Genomic DNA, 12,089 nt, shown 5'->3' on the forward strand with positions numbered 1-12,089 from the left:
TGGACACTACCATCTCACAGGACCTGAAGTGGGAGACCCACATTGACTCCATTGTGAAAAGGGCCCAGCAGAGGTTGTACTTCCTTTGCCAGTTAAAGGAATTTCAACCTGCCACAGGCGCTGCTAATCCAGATCTATACTCAGCAGTCACTGAGTCTGTTCTCTGCACTTCAGTATCTGTCTGGTTTGGTTCAGCTACCAAATCGGACATCAGAAGACTACAAAGGACAGTTCGGACTGCTGAGCGGATTATTGGTTGTCCCCTGTCATACCTTCAAGAACTGTACACTTCCAAAATGAGGGAAAAGGGCTTGAAAAATGACTCTGGATGCCATTCACCCGGGCCACTACCTTTTTGAACTATTGCCTTCTGGACAGCGCTACAGAGCACTGAGCACCAGAACCTAGAACAGTTTTTTGCCTCAAGCTATCCATATCATGAAGAGTTAAAACTGCCCCATTGAGCAATTAATATGTGCAATACACAGCTCTCTATTTATATTTATGCAAAATAGCCTTCTGCCATTACATGCCCTTGCATCTGTATACAACAGATTTGGTTCCCTATCTGTCACTCGCTCAACGTTGTGTTGATGTAGTGACAGTAGGGGTCACTCTAGGGAGCCTCTGATCTTTGGGAGTGCAGAGAACCCCCCTGGGTGCTTCAGCAGTCTAAAAGAGTATATATTCTTGTAAATAAAGTATATTTCCTCTAAAAGTGTGGCACTGATGGAGAGCGTCTTTTTAAAGATGCCTTTCTGTCTGTGTGTAATTCGTGGTTGCGATCGTTATCTCCGTTTCCCATGGCCATGATCACTGTCTCACGTTCTTGGGTGCTGCCCACGCGGAGACAGCACTCGTGAATGGGTCATGTTCTCACTGTGAGAGTGTGTGACCATGGCAACGTTGCGGACACGGCTTTTCCCTCATTAGAGGGAAAAGCCACCCCAGCGGCTCTCTGCCTCGGTGCTTCTACCTACGGGTTTAAGGCCGTGTCAGTTAGCACTGGGGGCGATCTGGGGACTTCAATGAGAGTCACAGTGTTCAGACAGAAAACAGCTGTTCCACTGAAACTGTTTCAGAGGCTCCTGGGGCATATTGCGTCCTCAGCTCAGGGTCTCATATGCACACCGCTCGGGTTAATGCATATGAGACTTCTTCAGCAGCTTGCTTTCTCAACACCCCGTCTCCCAGCTCTTCGTCCAACAGTTCTTGGCGGTGAAGAAACAGATGGAGGCCATTTCCAACATCATGCCCCGCCACCGTTCCAGAGCGGGCTGTGCTCTGTACCCATATTCTCAAAAGAACAATTTCTTCATTCCCTGGGTCATCTGGCCTGCAAATTCCGTTCTCACGGCAGCCCGGTGCCACACTTCAGCAGTACTGGCACCCCGGACGCAGACCATCGCCTCCGGACCCACGACTGCTGCCTCCCGGCGGGCCGGTTCTGACAAGTCTAGAGGACGCCTACACAGGACCTCCTCCTCAGTCACTAACCTTCCCCCTGCCAGACGCGTGGAGGGAGGTAAGTGCTTCGAATCTTCTCTCAGTACCAAAGCCGCGGGATCTTCCCATTAGTGCCCCTCGCATGGAGCTTGGATGTGTGGCTCTCACTTCCCAACCCATCACGCTGGCTGGCCAGGACCATCCGACTCAGCTACGTGATTCAGTTCACCAGGCCCCTGCCTCCTTTTGGCGGCGTCCGAACTGAGACGCTGAACCGAGCCACTGCAGTGGCCGAACCTTAAACTTGAATTCTCAGTGCAAAACCTGAATGAACAGATGCATGCTTCCCTCCCTTTATACCCGTATGTCCGGGGGAGGGACATGCACATTCTGTCTGCCAAATTCTCATTGGCCTTTTCTCAAGTTCAGAGGTAACGAGACCTTCAAGAAAGTCCCCTAGTGTCGCTTCACTCGACACAACGTCTCATTCCCTCCATCAGGGAATGGAGGTTACAACAGTAACCTAGATGATTTTATTTGTTTGTCCATTTTGGGCATTTATGAAAATTTTAAGTTTATTTACCTCCTTTTTCTAAAACCTCAAAAACCCTAATTTAATTGTTTGTTTATACAGGATGTAAGATTAGGTATTACATTCACTCTTAATGCTGAAAAAATCTTCCCCTTAAAATCACCCTTTACCACACACTCTAAAGTTTGACTTACACTTGTTCAGGTACATTTGTTTCTCAATTCTTCCATGACTTACCTTCAACTCAACACTGTTGTAATTGTAATATTTTTGAGAAACAGTTTAAAGGATGTTGACATAAGTCCAAAGTGATCTTGTTTGTAACACGATTAATCTTTCATTCAAAACCTGCTGTTTTGCATTCCTTAGAAGAGAAAATGTTTCCTTGTTGTCTGAAGTCATTTTGTGCTTAACATACACTTATTATGACAAGTTTAATCTGCAAACACAGAATGTGTTCTTCCAGTTTAGCAATTTAACCAGTTAATTCAATAGTAAAAAGTGCAAGATAAGGTTAATGTTTTAAATTACCCTAAGAAGTGCAAAATGAAAATTGTTACAGTACCTTATTTGTACACATTAGGCAATACATGTACAGTATAATCTGACATCAAATCTAAAGTGCATTTAATATCTATCCAGTGTGTGATTTAAAACGGTCATGAATAAAGATATGACACTTTTCTGTGAAATCTGAGTAGAAGAGTACATCAGTACCCTAAGAAGTGCAAAATGAAAATTGTTACAGTACCTTATTTGTACACATTAGGCAATACATGTACAGTATAATCTGACATCAAATCTAAAGTGCATTTAATATCTATCCAGTGTGTGATTTAAAACGGTCATGAATAAAGATATGACACTTTTCTGTGAAATCTGAGTAGAAGAGTACATCAGTATTTTACATGATACTGTACATGCTCTATCAGAATAGATTTTATATTGAATATTGTGCAGTGTGTTTATAACTGTGTTCATAATTGTGAATGACATTCACATTCAAATAAATCTCCTTATTTATCATTGTCCCAAACCATGCTTCATTATCATTATTTACAATCAAGAAGCTCTTTATTGAATTTGTGCACAGATAGGGACACTAATGTCTTTTTGTTTTTACTTGTAGCTGTTTGTCTGTAAATTGAATCCACCTCGGGTTCAGACCAAGCAATGAAACCAAGTGTGAAAATATCATAACGTTAAAAAACAAGTTATTTGGTGAGCGTAGATACAATGCATGGCATCTGTTTACTGACCTTTAATTCTGGCAAACTGGCTACCTCTTGTTTGACATTTGTCATGATCAGCATTGGTCCATACAATGCAAGTCAACAGGTGCCAAAACTTTTAAGCTCAAAAAAGCTAATAAATGCAGCATAAAAGTAATCCAAATGACTCCTGTGGTTAAATCCATGTCTTCAGAAGTGATATGATAGGTGTGGGTGATCAAAAATATAAATATTTAAGTCCTTTTTCCTATAAATCGCCACTTTCGCATTCTTCCTGCATTTCTCCACCTACTGGCCAGGGAGGAGAATTTATAGTAAAAAGGACTTAAACATTGATCTGTTTCTCACCCACACATATCATATCACTTCTGAAGACATGGATTTAACCACTGGAGTTTTGAGTACAATTTTGAACTTTAAATCACAGCTCAGATATTCTTCTAAAAAACTTTGTTTGTGTCCAGCAAAATAAAGAAAGTCTTACACGTCAGTGCTGGATATCTGTCCATCAACTCCACGACTCAATAAAACACATAGTACAGAAAGTATCACAAAGGAGATCTCTGTCACCTATGGCTCAATGTCTCAATTGTTTCTCCTAGACAGCAATGAGATTAAATGGAGAGCAAATTGAGACGTTTCCTTAAGTTATGTGCTACTCAAAATAAAATAAAAACAACTCGAAACAAAAGCTAAAATAAATCAATTAACGCACTACAATAGCTTTGGGTGAGAAACATACCAAAACTTAAGTCCTTATTCTCTATAAATCTTGATATCCAGCCTAATGGCTATGCCACAGTTTCATCAGTTTTACTTTTACAATGTGAAAGATTTGAAAGGTGCATGTTTTAAAATATATTGTCCATTCATAACTCACTTTTTAAGCATTTCTTTAAAAAACAGACAGGAAAGTTTGGAGTTATAAAGAGACTATAGACCTTCCCAATCATGTAAACAATAACAACTACTGTGCTGGTCCAGAAGAATGTCTGATAGTACAGCGCCCCCTGCTGTTTTTATGAATGAGATCAATAACGTCTAGGTTACGTATGTAACCTCCGTTCCCCGGAAATGGTCCGGCCACAACAGTGGCTCGGCTCAGCGACGTGGCAGGGGAGACACAACGTCTCGTTCCCTCCATCGGGGAACGGAGGTTACATACGTAACCTAGACGTTCCTTCTGTCGCTCTCTCCACGTTGTGTCAGAGAAGCGACACTAGGGGTCCACTTATAAAAGTGCCATGCGCTGAGCGCGGTAATGCGTGAACTGCTGATACAGGAGCGAGCAGGTATTCTTACGTGCAGGACGACCAACTGTATCAGGCTGCACGCACTCTTCCCCAATGCCCCATTTAAGCCATCAGGATTCCTTATCGTTACCCTGGAGGGGAACAAGGTGCTGGCCGCCAACCTGGGAACGGGCCAAGCCTGGCCGGGCCTCTTTCTCTCTATGTTTCTCGCGATAGAGCAACTAAGGCCGGGCCCTTACACGCATTGAGGGAAGGGGGTCTTAGCCCTTATTCAGGGCGGAGAAGACCCTGCAGAGGCCACGCCTACCCGAGAGGGGAGGCAAGTTTAAGTGGCAAAACCATCAGAGGCCTGCTTAGGGCCTATGTGGAAAAGTCGGTGCGGTGGTGGATCCAGCCTCATAGAGGGGGGAACATACAGCACGGCAGCTGAGGCAGCCATGACTGCCTAAGGGAAACACGGAGTCAGCTCGCCAGAGGGGACAGAACCGTGGTGTTACACACAGGGGAGTCCGAAGGAGGCCTTACCTGTGGAGCACCTATACCAGTACAGGGTAGCTTGCGGTACCAGCAGTGGCTTGGGTCAGCGAGTTCCTCTGCTGAACTGCGACCCACGAGGGCTAGGAGGAATCGACCAGTGTCCCAAACCTGAGATCTCCTGGGAATGAAGGCGCACTGTTTCCCTGGTTAGGGGAAGGGCCTAGGTGCAAGCGATTCACCCGGTCAGATCGTGGGCGTGCCACCGAAGTTCTCACGGGCTCGGTACCTGAGAAAACACGGGACGATACTGACTCAACTCAGAGATTGTAGAATCTCGCAAAAGTGTTAGGTGTTGCCCAGCCCGCTGCTCTACAAATGTCTGCTAGGGCAGTGCCCCTTGCCAGTGCCCATGAGGACGCAACACTCCTGGTGGAGTGTGCTCAGACCCGCAAGTGGGGGGGGGGGGCACGGCCTGGGTGTGATAAGCCAGGGAAATGGCGTCGACAACTCAGTGGGCGAGTCTCTGCTTGGAGACAGCATTCCCTTTCTGCTGTCCCCCAAAGCAGACAAAGAGCTGCTCAGAGCGTTTGGTGCTCTGTGTGCGGTCCAGAAAAATACGTAAAGCACGTACTGGACACAGCAGTGAAAGGGCTGGGTCTGCCTCCTCCCGGGGCAGCGCTTGCAGGTTCACTACCTGATCCCTGAAGGGCGTGGTAGGAACCTTGGGCACATAGCCCGGTCGCGGTCTTAGAATCACGAAAGTATCTGCCGACCGAATTCCATGCATGCGTTGCTAACAGAGAACGCATGCAGGTCCCCGACCCTCTTGATGGAAGCGAGTGCGATCAGCAGGGCAGTCTTGAGAGAGAGGGCCCTGAGTCCAGCTGAGTCAAGCGGCTCGAAGGGGGGTCTCTGGAGGCCTGTAAGGACGACCGAGAGATCCCAGGAGGGGAACAGGTTAGGCCGGGAGGAGTTATCCTCCGGGCACCTTTTAGGAACCTGACGATTAAGTCGTGCTTACCAAGAGACTTGCCGTCTACCGTAGTCAGTGGTGGGCCATGATAGCGGCGACATACACCTTGAGGGTGGAGGGGGACAGCCTCCTCTCCAGCCTCTCCTGAAGAAACACGAGCACTGACCTAACTGCGCACTTCTGCGGTCTTCGGCTCAGGAAGAACACCAGTCCGCAAACAGACGCCACTTTAGAGCGTAGAGATGCCTGGTAGAGGGAGCTCTGGCTTGATTGATTGTATCTATGGCGGTCGGTGGTAGGCCGGCTAGATCTTCCGCGATCCCGGCCCAAGGGCCAGACGTGGAGGTTCCAGAGGTCTGGGTGCGGGTGCCAGAGCGTGCCCCGGCCCCTGAGAAAGAAGGTCCTTCCTCAGGGGAATTCGCCAGGGAGGGGCTGTCGTGAGGAGCGTGAGGTCCGAAAACCAAGTCCGGGTAGGCCAGTAAGGGGCTACCAGAATGACTTGCTCCTCGTCCTCCCTGACCTTGCATAGCACCTGTGCAAGAAGGCTCACTGGGGGAATGCGTACTTGCGCAGCCCCGCAGGCCAGCTGTGTGCCAACGCGTCTGCCCCGAGGGGAGCCTCTGTCCGGGCATACCAGAGCGGGCAGTGGGAGGTTTCTTGGGAGGAAAATAGGTCTACCTGAGCCTTGCCGAACCGGTCCCAAATCAGCTGGACCGACTGGGGGTGGAGCCTCCACTCTCCGCCGGGCAAGCTTTGTCTTGACAGCGCGTCCGCTATCACATTGAGGTTGCCGGGGATGTGAGTGGTGTGCAGTGACTTGAGTCTGTTGCATACGGCGCCCCAACCCAATTTGGAGGCGTCGGTTGTGACCAGAACGCGTCGGGACACCTGCTGCAAGGGTACTCCTGCCCTTAGGAAGCAGAGGTCTGTCCAGGGTTTGAAGGTTTGGCGGCAGGCAGAGGTAACTTTTATGTTGTGCCATGCTCGTCTCGGGACTCGAGTCCGGAGCCAGTGCTGAAGTGGTCTCATATGCATCAACCCCAGCGCGCTGCCGCCTGGAGGATGCCATATGCCCCAGGAGCTGTTGGAAACGTTTTAGCGGGACCATGGCGCCTGGCTTGAAGGAAGCGAGGCATTTCAGCACTGACTGAGCACGCTCGTTGGAGAGACGTGCTGTCATTGGGACTGAGTCTAACTCCAGACCGAGAAAAGAGATGCTCTGGACCGGGAGAGCTTGCTCTTTTCCCAGTTGACCTGAAACCCCAAACGGCTGAGGTGGCTGAGCACCTGGTCTCTGTGTGCGCATAGTAACTCTCGGGAGTGGGCCAGTATGAGCCAGTCGTCAAGGTAATTGAGTATGCGTATGCCGGCTTCTCGGAGTGGGGCAAGAGCTGCCTCTGCGACTTTCGTGAAGACACGAGGGGACAGAGACAGGCCGAAGGGGAGGACTTTGTACTGATACGCCTGGCCGTCGAACGCGAACCTTAGGAAGGGGCGGTGTCGAGGGCGAATTGAGACATGGAAGTACGCGTCCTTCAGGTCTACCGCTGCGAACCAATCTAGATGCCGGACGCCAGATAGAATTTGTTTCTGGGTGAGCAATTTGAACGGGAGTTTGGACAGGGTCCGATTGAAAACTCGTAGGTCCAAGATCGGTCGTAAGCCGCCGCCTTTCTTGGGTACAACGAAGTAAGGGCTGTAGAAACCCTTCTTCGTTTCGGTTGGAGGGACAGGCTCTATCGTGTCCTTGATTAGAAGGGAGGCGATTTCTTCGCGCAGGGAATGGGCATGTTCGCCGTGTACTGCGGAAAAATGAACGCCCACGAAGGGGGGCGGAGGCCTGGCAAACTGAATTGCTAACCGAGTCGAATGGTCCGGTGACGGGCTGGGCAGTGAAAGCCACGCGTTTAAGCTCCGTGCTAGGGGCACCAAGGGGACGAGTATTTTGGACGTACCCGGCGGGGCTTCGCAGCGGTGCGGAGCAGGTAATGCGGTGTCGGGAGGCAGTGAAGTGGCCTGAGGCTCCGGTGCTGAGAATAGACTCAAAGCACTTACCTTGCTCCGCGCACCCGGCAGGGGGCGGGTTCGTGACTGAGGAGGAGGTCTGATGTTGGCGTCCTCTGTACTCGTCTGAACCGGCCAGCCGGGGAACAGTCGTGGGCTGAAGGCGGGGACACCGCATCCAGGAACCGGGACTGTTGAGGCCTGAAAGCATAGTGCTGTGAGAACGGCATAGGCTCCCCGCAGACCCTATCGTCTCGGTCTCTGGGTCGGTCATCTCAGGAGCGCCTGGGAGCCTTCCGGGTCCTCGAGGGGGTCCGTGAGATGAGGGGCGTCCAACTTCTGCGGGGAGCTCGACGCTGGGGCTGAGAGCTGGGCCCACTCTCTTCATTAGTTGAGGCGCAGCACCACTTTCTTTCTTGAAAGCCGCAGGAGGACGCCCTCGGCGAGCAGACAGGGCATGGCCCCTGGCGGCAGGTTTGTGGCAGGGCAAGATGTGTGAAATAGCCTCCGTCTGTTTCTTCACCACTGAGGACTGCTGGGCGGAGTCGTCAAGTGTTGTCGCCGAATGGACGGAGCTGGGAGACGGGGGCGTTTTTTGAGAAAGCGTGCTTTGTCTGCCTCCTGTACTGTGACCAGGTCCTGTCCATCGTTGCGTTTCTGGACCACGGGGGGTGGTCATCGCCTGTTTGAGTGCAGTTCCTGCAGCACGTCAAGAACAGGACTACCCAAGTGCAGATTTGAAGTGCCCTGGCCCGGTGGACTTGCAGGAGGGGGCCATGGCGTGCAGGGGGGAGCGGTCAGGGACCGTTCTACCACCGAGGGTAGCGAGAGCGGAGGAGCGAGGAAGCTGGGCTTGCTCAGCTCGTCATGCACGTCAGGGAAAGGAACCGGGGGGGTGCGCGGCGCACATGCCCGCTGAACCAATTAAGTCCGGGGAAGCATAGCGGACCTCCGTGCTCAGGCTCAGACTGGGCGCAGACCCGAAGGTGGCGGCCCAGGTGAGTTATCCGCATCCGACGCCGCTGTTACGCTCTCCAATGCAGCGGTGATGTCATCATCCAATGCCGGGGAGCTCGAGGAACCGGACGGTAGGCCGTTAAGCGGACCGCACTAATCCCGAGCTCGGGGGAAGCAGGCAAGCGTGCCGTGGAGGCGGGAGGTTTCAAGGGGATTTACCCAGCGAAAGCGTCCCGTTATTCTCCCCAGATCATCTTTCATCGCCCGCGGCGCCTGCCTCAATCCCATAGGAAGGAGGCGAGGCGCGGGGGGCGGCTGAAATGGCTCTCTCTCACTACAAGAGAAAGCAGAGATCGCAACGCTGCCGCGGTTATGTTCTCACGCTGAAAACATAACCCATTGGAGGGAATGCTCATCCCGAGCTCGGACGGAAACAAGCAAGCATGCCAGGGAGGTGGGGGGTTTCGAGGGGGTTCACCCGGCGAAACGGAGCCCGTCATTGTCCCCAGATCGTTTTCATCGCCCGCGGCGCCTGCCTCAATCCCGTGGGAAGGAGGCGAGGTGCGGGCGGCTGAACCGGCTTTCTCACTACAAGAGAAAGCCTACGACCGCTAATGCTGTCATGGCTATGTTCTCGCACTGAAAACATAGACCATTCATAAAAACGCTGCCTGCGTGTGATCGCAACCCAGGAATGCAAGGCAGTTTTTATGACCATCAGAGGTGGGGAGAAATCAACCACATCCAGAAACTACACAGGGGCGGAAATATCGTCTTTAAAAAGACGCGTAATGAGAAGGACGTTCAACGCCGCTGTGTTTTGCTCTTTAGAGCGAAATTACTCTTTTAGAATAACTCTTTCGAGTTGTCTGCGCTGTCGAAGCGCCCAGGGGCAAGAATGCACAGCCGTGTACGAAGGAGAAAGCCGCTGTTATGCGCCGTCAAATCCAACAGCATGCAGAGCGTCAGAGGAATAAACAGGAACTTGGTGTGTAACTCGCAGCAGACTGCATGCACGACCATCGGCTCCGAAGAAATTTTCTGAATGAACTTCTGTATTTGTGCAGCCTAAATACCCGTATGTCCGGGGGCGGGACATGCAAATACCGGCTGCCAACTTCTCATTGGCCTTTTTTCATAGATCAGAGGTGAATATCGGCGCTCAAGAGAGACCCCTAGTGTCGCTTCTCTGACACAACGTGGAGAGAGCGACAGAAGGGGAACAAATGTCTCGGGTTACATGTGTAACCCTTGTTCCCTGAAAAAAGCTGAACGAGATGCTGCGCTGCTAAGCGCTACGGGGAAAAAGTCTAGCTGTGAACCGAGCTGAAATAGTGTGTGTAACACGTCAATGAACATTGACCGGAATTTATAGCCTCGGCTGATGTAATCATTAGATGCACCTGCGGCCAGGCTATAAATGGATATGTCACCAGGTGTCGTCAGATACTTCGTTTTGAAGAGCAGTCCTGGGACGTCCCAGTGCGGCAAAGCAGCGCAGCATCTCGTTCCGCTTTTTTCAGGGAACAAGGGTTACACATGTAACCCGAGACGTTCCCTTTACAAAAAGCTTCACTATGATGCTGCGCTGCTAAGCGCTACGGGGAACGAGACCGGAGTAGCATAAACATCTAAACCATTCAATTTTGATGAATGTGTGCGGAGAGGACCAGCCTGCCGCATCACAAACTTGTTCAGGCATGAGCTGAGATGTCGACTCAAGGGCATAAGAGCCCGGAGTAGCAAAGCATCTAACCCATAAAGTTTGATGAATGTGTGCGAAGAGAACCCTATCGCAACACAAACTTGTCATAAAAACTGATGAATGTGAGCGGAGAGGACCAGCCTGCCGCATCACAAACTTGTTCAGGTATGAGCTGAGATGTCGACTCAAGGGCATAAGAGCCCGGAGTGCAGAACATCCAAACTAAAAAAGTCCAATGAATGTGTGCGGAGAGGACAAACTGCCGCATCACAAACTTGTTTAGGCATGGGCTGAGATGTCGACTCAAGGACATAAGAGTCCGGAGTAGCAAAGCATCTAACCCATAAAGTTCGATGAATGTGTGCGAAGAGAACCCTATCGCAACACAAACTTGTCATAAAAACTGATGAATGTGAGCGGAGAGGACCAGCCTGCCGCATCACAAACTTGTCCAGACATGAGCTTGAGATGTTGACTCAAGGGCATAAGAGCCCGGAGTGGCAAAACATCCAAACTATAAAAATCTAATGAATGTGTGCGGAGAGGACAACCTGCCGCATCACAAACTTGCTGCAGAGGGAGACCTCTAGCCAAGGTTTTAGAGGACGAGAGCCCTCTGGTAGAGTGCGCCCTAAAACCTACTAGCGAAGCTTGACCGCGCGCCTCGTAGGCCCGGGCAATAATGAGGATGCCTCTTTGAGGGCACCCCGCCCACCAAGCTGTGGCAAACCGCAGTGGCCACATAGAACCTGGCAGTGGCGAGGCAAGTGCCCGCTGACAGTTCTCTCTACAGAAAATCCAGAACTGAAGCAAACTGGCAGTAAGCTGGTTCTGTAATAAGAACTTTAGTAGAAGGAAACGCATGCAGGCGCATTTGTGCTATGTATGCGTTACTACGATCAGCCCCTCCCGAGGGGGGACTGGGCGACTCGGGGAGGAGTAGAGGAGACATTGCGCTATCAACAGAGGCGAAGAGGTCCTCTTCTGCCCTGTAAAATCTACCCAGATCAGTTCCAAGTGGAGGGAGCCCTAGCACTTGAAATTGTCTCGATAACCTCAAGAGAAAACCCTGTGAACCTCATTTGGTACCCTTAGGGGCCAGACATGAAAGGTTTCACAATTCGGGCCAAGGATGAGAAGGTCCTCCCTTTTCGGAATCGCCCAAGGCGAGCCGTCGAGGAGAGGAATTAGCTCCGAGAAACATATCCTGTTCGGCCAGCGCAGCCCATTAATAGGAGGCAAGACCCTTGCTGGTGAACATCGCCAAGACTCCCGGGAGCAGAGAAACCGTGGAAAGAAATGCATACAGACGCATTCTGGGTCATGTATGTGTCTTAACATCCAGACCCAAGGGGGCTGGGTGATTTCAGGGAGAAGTAGAGGAGACATTGCGCTATTCATAGAGGCGAAGAGGTCCTCTTCTGCCCTAAGATCTCACTCAAACTTGTTCCAAGTTGTAAAAGCCCGGCATTTAAAAAGATCTCGATAACCTCAGGAGAAAGCCCTGTGT

The 12,089-nt window shown here is 50.8% G+C and overlaps 1 long non-coding RNA gene across 1 annotated transcript in view; it reads left to right on the forward strand.

Annotated features, from left to right (window-relative positions):
• The window catches only part of LOC127647267 (uncharacterized), a 255,840-nt gene that overhangs the window by 210,626 nt on the left and 33,125 nt on the right, over nt 1–12,089 (forward strand). The gene's annotated exons all lie outside the window — the stretch shown is intronic.

Source organism: Xyrauchen texanus, chromosome 8 (genome assembly GCF_025860055.1).
Source record: "Xyrauchen texanus isolate HMW12.3.18 chromosome 8, RBS_HiC_50CHRs, whole genome shotgun sequence".
Classification (NCBI taxonomy): domain Eukaryota; kingdom Metazoa; phylum Chordata; class Actinopteri; order Cypriniformes; family Catostomidae; genus Xyrauchen; species Xyrauchen texanus.